We start from the raw sequence: 12,788 nt of genomic DNA, 5'->3' as shown, positions 1-12,788 counted from the left end.
ATTAGAAATATCACTGCAAATTAGGGAGGCATTTAATGAATGGAAAGGCAGATAAATGAAATAAGTGGGAAAACACTGGTTGTTCGTGTTGGATTTCGTATTGCTATTGCCAGTACTAAAGGAAAACTTACTGCTTTTATCAAACCTAATCAAAATAATCGGGAAAAATCCTGAGAGTGCATAAACTATCAGCCTGGAGAACAGTGAAAAAAAGCTCTTATTAAATGGAGACAGTAAGAAATAATGACCCAGGGAAGAGGTTTCACCTCAGAAAAAGAAAGAAGTGAGGAAGTGTTATAGTAAACAATTCATACTTGGCAATGACTTTGATGTTATTAGAAGTTTCCAACATCTGCAGACAATAGTCTTGGGTTTCTTTTCCCCGTGATTCACCTTGCAAATTATGCAATGTATGAAAAAAGACTACATATCAACAAGATTCTTTAGATGATTAATTGCTTTTTACTTTCTTTGGTAATATGAAAAGATAGTGTCTTTCTGAGGAAAACACAAAAAATAAGCAGTGTTGTTTTTTAGAAACCATTCACAATTATAACGTCCTTGAAGGCTTGCTTGCGCCTTTATTTATTGCAAGTTTGCATAGTTTGCTCATATATTGAGCTTTCAGTACAGTTCATGACTATAATTACTTGGTGTATTGTCTCATAAAACATTTTAATAGTATTCCTTCACTAATAACAATGATGATCTAAAGAGCAGTGATGGACGAAAATGTTTAAGGAGGTCACTAAAAGTCTCACTGCTCCTATCAATTCCTAGGTGATTTATGTGACAAACTTACATTAATGCTAACCTGAATTTTGCATATAAATCCTCTGTTCATCAGTGAGAAAACAGACCGCAAAGTGTTTGATTTAATTAATCACTTGCCTGTTCCTTTCACTAAGGAAATAATCTAAATAATGCATAGGGATGGGGTATTAGGTATCTTTCTACAGTTGCAACATGATTAATTACAATGGCTAAGCCCCTAAACATTAAGATGAATATTAATTTGGAGGCAGAATCTTGAACTGAGAAAGTGCAGAGGACACATATTTTCTAACACAATTTTAATGCCACAGTAGGGAAAGAAAATGACAGAACTTTGGCTGGGACTTCTGGATACCATTTGCATAGATTAAGATCCCCTAACTGCATATGTACTTTTTAAAGAAAAAAAGATTATTTTAGATCCTAATCATTCAACATGACACAGACTTGGATTTTACACTGTTTCTAAAACCTCACTGTCCACCAGGAAGTACTTTGTATACACACAATACCTATAATTGCAAATCTGCTCATGGAATGAAAAGGGCAAAGGTCTGGATAGCTTTATTACTGGTTTATTAAAAGACATAATTATTCAGGGTGCAACTGTCATATGACAATCTGATGCCACAGATAATGTTTATGCAAATGTTGCCATGACAATCTGATGCATTAATATGCATTGATGTAAATTCTCATTCATTTTCAGCTGAGAGAAAGGCTTACGTGAGAATATGAGAACAATGCTTAAGTGACGAAACAATCAGTTGTATTTAATTCCATTTTCATGAATAGTCAGCACCAATGACTAACTGAAATATGCATAATGGATAGATTATGGAGTATTTCAGCCAGTTTTGGACATAGTTTTTGTGTATATGTATGGCCCATAGAATTGTAATTAAAATTTCAAACTGAAGTTTTCATCGTGGGGGGGAAAAGAAACCACTAAACCAGACAATTTGCCTTTCAGAGAAAACTGGTAAAAAGGCAATGGTTAAAAAAAATAAAAAGAACAATCCAAAATATTCAAAACCCCCCATATCTCAAAAAACTCAAGTAATCCCATGGAAACAATAAATGGCACATCATTCAGCCTGCTGGACATTTGCCAGTTCTGTTTGCAGAAGATCTGCTACGTGCAGCACTGACCCAGGCCAAGTTTCACAAAAGGTCTGGATGATGTGCTGCCACAAGTGTCCCAGTCAATAAACTCTTTCTCAGGCTTGCCTGTGATCACTGGACACTCCTGCTGCATGACAGAGCTGCCCATATCACTTACCTGTGGTATCAACTGCTGGAAGGTGACAAGTATGAAAAATACTTGGCTCCATTTGGCTCCAGGACTCACAGTGGCACTTCATAAAATGAAGCAGAATCAAACCCAGTGTATGAAAAATCCTGAAATCTCCAAAACCACTATGCCAAGCCCATTGATATCCATTTGTCACCAGAGGCCTGGAAGTATACAATATAAAAGAGAATTCAATAAAGCTATCATATTATCTGTCATATAGCATGTATAGAAAGCTGGGAATGTGTTGTGTTTATTTTTCTGCAACTTGTTCTTTGTTACCTTATCTTACAAAAAAAAAAAAAAAAAAAAAAAAAAAGATGAAAAGATGGTTCAATATGGAGAAAAATTTAGTGTTTATTTTGAATTGCATGATATGTCCCATGTATGCTCCTAGAGTCTGCCATTTGGCACCAAACCCACCTAAGATGAAAAACTAATAATAAAAAATGCATAACACAATAATTCCTCTCTCCTCAGCAGTCTAGCACAGATGCTTCAGAGAACAAAACGATTTTCCACAACAGGTCACACTCAAAATGTATGAAATGAAAGCTATTGCTGGTAAATGGGCTGACTGTTACACGGAAACAATTTTTTTTTGCCCTTTACCTGTGGTTCCCATTTCACAATATAAAGGGACACTGTCAGTTAATGTTATGCTTTTTTTTCTGCAAATGCCAAGTTTAGAATACCTCATACACTAACTACAAAGTCTACAAATGAAATAAATAAATAAATAAATATTTTCTTGTACTGTAAGTCTATGCATGCGACATAGTAGTCACTTTTTAGTTAAAGCTATCAGTTGGGAAACCCATTCTTAAGAAGTTAATAATGTAAGCAGAACATACAATTTGAAGACCTGCAACAGATATGGGGTTTTTTTTCACTAAATCATTACATTGAAAAAAAAGAAAAATCTTGTTCTCTACCATGCCATTTAGTTGAAGAAAAGATTTTTTTAAAAATATAGAAAGCAAAGTATAGCTTAATTTCTGTAGAAAAGCTGTCCCTGCTTTTATTTTTATAAAATACACATTGCTAACATCCTTTTTATTCTCTGGCCTTCTCCACCACAATTACTGGGGATACTCTGTAATTTGAGGAATGTCTGCATGGCAGCAACTGCTTGTTTTAAGACTGTATTCTGTGAGAATGGACAAAGTACTCACTTTTCAGTCATTGTAGCACCTTCCACAAAACACACTCCTTTGAAATATGTAGTGTATAGAAGGCAGCTGATAAAAAAAGCCCCAACTATTCAAAAAGGTGCAATCCTCAAATCCCACTTGAGTTGCCAGTACAGTTGCCTCTTTGTACTCACAAACACAATAGGCTTATCTTGATAATAATCTTCCGTGACAGTCCTGGTCTGTGCTGAATCTTCAGGCTTTAAGATGTTTTACACACACCCACGTTGTTCTCCCAGATGGAGTTACTCTATTGAACTCCTGCTATAAATATATTCGCATTCCTCATGCTGGACACTGAGATCTGCTTCTGCACCAGATGAGGAACAACGGAGAGGTTTATGCATTTCCCTAATTTAATTTTTCTAATTCTATTCCTTAACTGAAGATGGGAAACAACTAAAATCTTAGGAAAAAGAGTAGAAGAAAAATAAATTGAAATTAAATATTGGTTTATATTTAAAAGTTCTAGCACTCAAGTTTTCTCTGTAACTTAGAATTAAGTAACAGAGTTCATCTTCTATGCCAAGATGAAAAGCATCGAGTTAAATACAATGTGACCTTTTTAGTGTAATGATCTCTCCACATCTTGTTTTGCCAGTCATTCTGTACTCACTACCACATACTGCCCCTACTGGCATACAGTGCCAGAAATCCTTAAGTTGGGATCTTGTTTGATAAATTCAAAAGAATAAAACATGCCGTTTTATTGGAAAAAATTAAATCAGATTTCTGTTTTATTCAAATAAAATTTGTGAATTAATGTTATTTACATTAATATATTTATATTCATATGTAATATAATCTCATATGTATAAATTCATAGTCAGATTAAATTGTCTTATTAACATATACATTATTTGCTTTGATTTAATAGAATATGATCAGCTTTTGGTTTAAATATGATATCCAAAGTTGTGAGCATTGTACTGAAATCTCTTCAGTTTATATGACCCTCTTTTTGAAGTCTTAAAAAAAATATTCTAACTTTTATAAGAAATTCATCAGATGATATTGATTCCTTTCTTGACAGTCACTTCTTTTACTACAAAGAATAAAACCAGATTCCATAAGCAGTCAAAAAAACTTTAAACAAAATCAGTCTATTGCCAGTGACACAAAACCAACAACTATATTAACGACAAATACATTCAGAGAAGAAAGAGAAAAAAAGCTAACAAAATATTGTCAGAGGTGAAAGGACATGCAAGGGAAGTAAGATAGCAGAGGGAAAGCAGCAAACACTACTTCTGGAAGAAAAGGAGAAAGGGACTTAGAAAACAAAGATATTTTCGGTCTAAAGGAGAAGGAAGGAAAGAGTGGTAGGAATCTGAATGTCTGAATGTCAAAGTAATTGTCAGATTGGGCAATAGGTTTTCTTGCAGTTGGGTTTTTATGTTAGTTTTTTTGTTTGTTTGCTTTTGTTTGTTTTTTTTCTTTCCATAAAGGAATGAAAAGTGTACTTAAGAAAGGCCGTGCTTTAAAGTGTTTTTTAAATGATTTCAAATGTCTTGTGTTTTAATAGCGTGCTTATGAATTGGAAGAGGACACAAATTTCAGTCTCATTTACTTAGTCAATGAAGCAGCAGAACTGCTCATGACAAGAGACTCTGAAACTGACTAGTGGTCAAACATGCATATAAAGTAAAGAAACCCATGGAAACGAATCACAGAGTGTGTGAGAAATTAACATTCTTCAAATTCATTAGTGGAAATGTGTGTTTAGATTCTAGGCATTCTGAAAACAAGTTTTAGAGAAAAATTTAATATCCAAAGGTGCAACATGATGTAGAAGGTCAGCTACCAATCTAAAAGAAAATGAACTACATGAATAAAAATGAGTCCTCAAACCATAGGAGAGATTCTCTATCAAGTCTGTGAAACCACATAAAATGTTGATAAGACTTCTGGCTTGCAAATTTATTTGTAAGTCCTTAATAATTGAGGGTGCTTGACAAAATAGACTGCCTCCCAGACCTCCCACTTTGATATCATTAACTTGAATGAGTTTCTCCTCATCATGAAGACAAAGGTGGGAAAAGTGATGTAAATGTTATCCATCTTGTGCAGGGTTTGTACAACCTCTTCTTTATGACTGGTTTCACACAAAGACCAATAGACACTTTCTGCTTCAAATTTTAATTAAGTACTATAAAAGCAGTCAGCTGTAGGCCATGAATGTGTTGATAACAAAAAAAAAAGTGCCATTATGGAGCAGGAAGATCAAGCACTGTACAAATTTAGTGTGAAACCATGTTAAGTAGATCCATATGCCTGTGTTTAATGTAATTCTAAGATCTACATGGTAGCAATGGGAGTACTAAAGTAAAGCAAAATGTCAATTAAAGCCAGGACACACAGTTTAAGTATAATCATGTTAATTCAGTGATATATGAAGCATATTTATCTTCTGATGTTTGCAAAGAAGTTCCACCAAGTGATTTTTTTTTCTGTCTCTGTGGTTGCAAGCATCCAGGTTATCATAAAATAAAATGTTAAATTTATACTAGTGAATATAAAATGTATTCAACATAGCATAGATTAGAACTACAATTTTATAGCATAAATAATTTTGAACAATAAAGCCTATTTAGACATATATTGTCAATAAATGAAACTTTTAAATTCATTTATTCCTCATATCATTTACAATAAAATTTAATAAAACTAATGGTGTGGAGCTTTCGTGGTTTCATAATAAACATCTCATATTTGGAATTCCATCTGTTTTGCTTGAAGGAATAAATCATCCTATGTGATTTAGCTACCTGTTAATATCAACATATATTTTGTACCAACTTTCTAGTACAAAAATATTTAAGTATTTTAAATTTAATTTTAAATTTACATTTCTATTTTCCAAAAATATACTTATTTTTAATTCAAAAACCAGCATAAAATCACAATCAAAACAGTTTTATTTAACGAATAAAAAATACTTGAGAAAAAAATTTGACTCAATCCCCTGTAAGTAAAAAGAAAACATTCTATTATTATAGTTCACAAACAAATTCTTAGAAAATGCTTTTATTTGACTAATCAAATTCATTATTTGAATAGTTAAATTTGCTATTCATCAAGTTGTAGGTAATATTCTCATGCAGAATACACTTCAGAAAATCACAATGGGACATAAATATAAATATATAAATGTTCATAGAAGAGAATTATCTTATCTGGAAATATATATTCTAAATTATTTACTGAAAGCTGTTGTAGTTATAGAAGACAAAAAGGACACATAGAAGTACAATTCCAAGTCCATGAGCATGGGCTTTAACTGATGTCCATATGGTATACTATCTCTATGATTATTTAGGGATAAAAAAGTACATAGTTATTTAAAAAGACTCAGTACATTAGGCCATAGAATTCTGTTTTGTAACAGCTTCTTTATTTAAGACAGCCTTGCTGAGAATTTGAATATAAATTATTTCTGAAGTCTTTTCTGATTATTTCATACCTCTGCTCAAAACCACAATCATTGGGAAGGTTGTGTATATTGTACACAAAAGCAGACTCAGTAAAGCATTATATGTCTTCACACTTTAATTTCTTTTCCAAAAGGAAATGGTACACTGATCTCTCAGAAGTCAAGGCAAATATCTCTGATCTTTCATGTTTGATTTCTACACTGCAGAAAGCTATTTAACATGCCTGAGATTGAAATGCAGAGTAGAAACAACTTTGGCTTTGACAAATAAGGGAAGATATGATCCACACATAGGCTTATCCTCTGAATTTCTGGACAAGAAATTTATCTCAAATAAATACTGAAAGCTTTTCTGAGGATATATACTAAATACTTCACAGGTAGTGCAAACAACTTTGGAAATCTCTATGAGTGCCCTAAAGCAACTTGGCATCATTCTGTACTGTGCAACTTACACTGAAGAGTCATTTTATGTAGGTGTAGAAGAAAAGATTACAGGTGACCTTACTCCCAATATGTTACAGTTGTACTAATTACCAAAGAAGAGGAGCAGCTTTGCCCTTAATGGGTTGCAGCTTGGCTAATAAAGGTAAGTGTGATATAAAGGGTGGATTGGTTGGTCAGGGGATCTTAGAAGCAGAGGGCCTGGAGAAAGAGGAGCCCTGAGGAAAAAAGAATGCTCTAGAGAGATACAAAGAACAAACGTGGAAGAGAGTTGCTGCAGTGAAAGATCTGCTGTGAGGTCAGTCTGGGTCTGATGGAGTCAGAGCCTGCTGCTGGAGCCTGCAGTCACAGCTGAGCTGGGTGAAAGCTGTGCTCAGAGTCTGTAAACCAATGCCTGCAGTCACTGTCTATCAGGAAACAGCCACAGCCAGAGTCTGCAGTTGGACCCTACAGCAGGAGCTTGCTGTAGTCAGAGTCAGGATGGCAAAGCTGTAAAGAAGAATAACCCCGGACACTTTTCATGTTGTTGAATGAAAGTCTGTGCCTTGGCTCATTTCTACCTCTAACAGGAGGTCTGCTGTAACAATCTTATATTAGAATTCCTTCCCTTTCTACTCCATAAAATAATGCTCAATATGAAAGTGATGCAAAAACTATTGTCATTTTTGCTATAGCAGGCTCTTTACTGCAAAAATCTTAGTGAAGTGCTATTAGGAGTCTGCCCAAGATCTGCTACAAATACATACTATTTAACCCTATGCCTATTACTGATTAAAAAAAAAAAAAAAAAAAAAAAGTGATGATAAGAGTATAGAGAGCAGTTTATTAATTAGAGCACACTACAACATTAGTCTAAAACTCAGTTATTCTTTCTGGCCAGTGTTTTCCCATGATCTTTCTTATGAATTATTTAGCTAGTGTACCACTCATATCATGTGGGAAATGCCATCTGAACAAAATCAAATTCTGGTGAGGAACATCAACTTCAGCATCTGCACGAAATTATTTTGGGTGCTAAGCCACAGTTTTGTGTTGATACTATGCATAAAAAGACTGTGATAATTTCTATAACTTCTATATCTCTACATCAGAAGATAGAGAGTGTAGGTGGGGGATATAGTCTGTAGGTGACCTCAGATGGATTCTTGACTATCATCTTCTATGTGCTAGGTGACCATTGTAAATGTCAGTCCTATTAGCTGAATTTAAATAGTGCTTCCCTGGTAATTTTGAAACAATGTACTTTACAATCCATTCTCAATTTAACAGAGATGTGTTAGATTTAACTTTTCTCACCTGGTCAGCCACCGCAATTGTCTTTGTCTGTAAAAATCAAAAAACTCAACCATCCTCTACTTTAAGAATCACTTAATTCTTTTCTTCTGTTGATACTTTTCCAGACATAGAAGATTGTCAAAAATGCATGTGGTGCACTTCAGAGGTAATCAAACAATTCAGCAATGGCTGTGTATTGTATATGGGAAGCTATGTAATCAGCAGATTGACTTTGTGAAATATTCACCGCTGCAACTGATGAAAGATTTCATACAAGTAAAAAAATTAACAGCCACAACCTAGCTACAAAATGGAAGTTAAAAAAAAATCTTTAAAAATCTACTCTAACCTAAAATAGAAAGTTTTTAAGAGTTTCTCAATAAGAAAAAATTATTGAAATTGACAGTGTAGAGCTAGACACATCAAGATGTATTCTCTGAAATGCTCTACCAGGAGCAGAAATTAATTAAATCAGTTTTAGTTGAATCTATATCCCTGTAAATCATTCTAGAAAAAAAAAAAATCCAAACTATGTAAGTGCTGTACCGTGGAGAGTTGAAAATATTTTGTACTGCTGCTTTCCAAAACAGTTAATAGAGAAATAGTTTATTTGATTATTCTTCTACAAGAGAAATCAAATTGAATACTTCTTAGAGCTTTAAGTTTAGTAAATTAAAGCCTCCAAAAGAATCTGCAGGATTTTTTTCACTCCTAGCTCTGGAAATCCTTCCAGATGAGACTAAGCATTGCTACTGGTCAGGAGGAAGATACTTCTGTTCTTCAGTGTTTGCCCTCTTTTTCCTTTGCTTTTATCCAGTGCCTTGGACCATAGTCCTTCTCTCTTCTTTACTTCCATATTGACTGTTTATACACACAGATAGGAACTCTTCCAGAATGAATGGGGTCAGGTCCTTCAACTATCTCCTCCAGGAGCTCCAGTGCATTCACCATCTTCATGACCCTTCACCATCCTTATGGTTCTTCACTGAACAGTAAGTCCATACTTCTCTTGCACTGGGGAGCTCTGTCAGGACCCAACACTCCAGATATGTCCCACCAGTGCTGAGTAGAGGGGAAGGATCACCTCCCTGGACCCAACATGCTTCCTAATGCAGCCCCAGATCTCTCTGTGGCAAGGAGGCACTATTTGCTCATGGCCTCCTTGGCCACCAGGACTTTCTGTTTTCCAGCATGGTGACCCCTGCATAAGGTTCCAAGGTGCTGTCCCCACTTACTTCAGAACTTGCACATACTCTTGCTGAAATTCATGGGGTTCCTCTCTTCATTTCTTCAGTGTGAATATAATGAAATTGTCCACAATACACAGACAAAATAGGATTATTTTGTAAATATTTGTATTCTATGGAGGAAAAAAAATGAAAAAATGCATTTTTGACACCTAATTGCTGCCTTTACTTTTTGCACTATGCACATATGAAAATTTAATAAAAAATTTTGTCCTTAATGTGAAATGATACGATACTGTCTTCTCTCCTCCTGAGCAACATTCACTCTGTTTTTTCACTTTTATAGTAGCAATCTTGGTTGTATAAAATTTGCACGTGTGTTAAGACTAACTGTATATATTGGTGGTTGAGAGCGTGCTCCACTTGTATTATCTTGTCCTGAACATGATAACCGATGGTTTAATTTTGTAGTGAATAGTGAAAAATAATTCAATATTTAATTTGATCAAAAATTATTAATTTCTTTTAGCAGCAAAGAGTTATACTTGGTTTTTGGTAAAATTTGTGAAAAAAATATTTATGAAAACTACAGTCAACCAGCAAATGCTGTCATACTTTATCTTAGTCTTTTAAACAATTTAGTAGCACCAAAGTGTCTTGATTAGGTCACTCATCATGTGGGATCTGTCACTCACTCTCAAAGCTACAGTACAATTTGAGAGGTTTTCAGATGTTGTAGTCTGACAACATAAAATATTCACTTGATAATTTCAAATAATATTTTCGAAGCATTTTAATGTATCCATGTATGCCAAGATTTCTTTTGATAAAAACAGTATCTTTAAAATCAATAGGGCTTTTTACATTTTTTTTAATGGAGCAAAATATTTACATAATAAAATTGCACCCACCTGACTGCATACTTAATAATTAGAACCATGCATAAGAACATGGTTTCCTGTGATTTACTGACCACTACTGAATTGAGCCAGGGGATTTTTTATTCAATACACACAGCTAATTTAAATAGACTAACCCACAATTTGTTACACTAGAATCTTTACTGAAAACTTTTGGGGAAATGAATGGATAATTTCATTACTTTCTTCTCTAAAGTATCTTCTTGTCAACACTGTTAATACTCATGAATAAAGAGCAACAGGAAGAAAAAAATAAACAAAATACAGTTCATCTGATTAGTAAATAAACCTTTTAAATATTTACTGAATTTGTATTTTAGTCTGGAACTATTTTGGGTGATGTGAAATGGAGAAGCATGCTGCACTGTGAAATAGAAATTCATATGCAACAATTTGGATCATATCGATAGTATATTTTTTTTCCTTTTAAAAATCTTTATGCATTCCCTAACAACACTTTCAAGACAAGGTATCGTAATGATATATAAAAGTAAATGTGATAAAATCAATGTGAACGTAATGCATCTAGCTAAAGCATAGTAAGACCTTTATTATTTATATAACATTTTTTCCCCATATACACATTCATTCTATAAATGGGTACCAACTCATTCTCATCAAGTAAGAATTGTCACAAAGATGAAGATAGTCCAACATGCATGTTTCCTTTATTTTTCTAGATGTAATCCATTGCAAAGAAATATGAAAATGTGTATTAAATTATAAGCTTGCCTGATGTTGAATGCATTTACTTCAATAGATACAGTATCAGATTATTGCCAAAAAATATCTTAAAATTATGATTGTCACAGTAACTACCAGATGCTGTTGTGCCAGTTCCAACAATGATACTGTTTCATTAAGGATATGCTAGATTTGTAATGCAACAAAGAACAGGAAAATGCTTCCTTGATCACATAGTGATGATTTTTTATAAGCTTTTAAAAACCTGCTGTCTTTTAGAAATACTCACAGTATAACATATATAATAAACTTTTAATAAAAATATGTGTACACTTATAATAAAACTAACGAAAGCCATTTGATTTCAGCAGCAGTAGCTGCTTTGGTTTTTAACAGCCTAAGTATGGCAACTGTGCACAATCTCGTTGATAAATATTCACCAAATGACAAATTAATATGTGCTGGCCCTTCTCAGCTACAGCTACAAATGTTATTATAATGTTTTGGACATTAGTCAGTTTTGTCTGTCTGGGGAAAGGTTGAGTCAAGCAGCATATGGATCTGCTATAAAGAGGTATAAGCTGCCCTCTATGTGAGGAGAGTGTGAGCTACATTGTGGATTTAAAAAAAACAAAAAGCGACCTCAAAATCATGACTGTTAGAAAGCAATGTATTTTGTTAAGCTGCCAAATCCATTAAATTGTTTAACTGTAGAGAAGACTGTTATCAAAATCCCAGTGGGACTTCTGTTTAGATGGTCTGAGAGCTTTTTTTTAACAGCTAGCATGTACTTACACATGTTAAGTTTCCTGATTGTTTTCACTCTGCCTTTAGACGGGAAATGGAGAATCTATAACATTTTGTCTTGTGAGATATTTAGATGATTCTGTAACTCAAGAAAGCTAATACATATAATAGTAATAGCAATGCATAGGACTAGAAAACATGGTCTACTATGTTATTAAGATACCTAATTTATGAAATTGAACAAGCAATTATATAAATTTAAGAAATAGACTAAAAAAAACACTCAAAAATGTTTATTTTTATAGCCAAATGGACATTATGTCCACATTTTAAACTGTCAAAAATATTTTTATTATAATACCATATATTTAAAATTGTGAGCTGGCAGTTTTGGCATACTTGTTAATTTAGTTAAAACCCGGGATTAAATGTTCTCTGAAAACTCAAAGATGCTTTATAGGAGCTGTTAGTCAATCCCTGACATTTTCCATTGTCTTCCAGTTCTGGTATTTTTTCTATTAACTAACTTTCTTGTTCAATTTATGAACCAGATTTCCTCTGCATTGGAACATCCTGCCCTGAATTATTACTGTACACAATAGGAGACGTACTCTGCTAACTCTGGTGTAGAAAAGATCTTGACCTTAACTCTTGCAGAATTGAGCTAACTTGTAAACTGGTATGAAGAGTGAGCTAGGATTATTTCTTGCAAGAAGCTATCAATTGTCTATAAATTTATTAGTTGTACAGTGGAGGTAAATTTTTTATTCTGGATAGAAATTGAATTTTTATTAAGTTGCAAAGAAATTTAATAGACCAAAAATCTCACAAGTAATA

Source organism: Sturnus vulgaris, chromosome 2 (genome assembly GCF_052056855.1).
Source record: "Sturnus vulgaris isolate bStuVul1 chromosome 2, bStuVul1.hap1, whole genome shotgun sequence".
NCBI classification, from domain to species: Eukaryota; Metazoa; Chordata; class Aves; order Passeriformes; family Sturnidae; genus Sturnus; species Sturnus vulgaris.
This window is presented reverse-complemented; position numbering follows the sequence as displayed.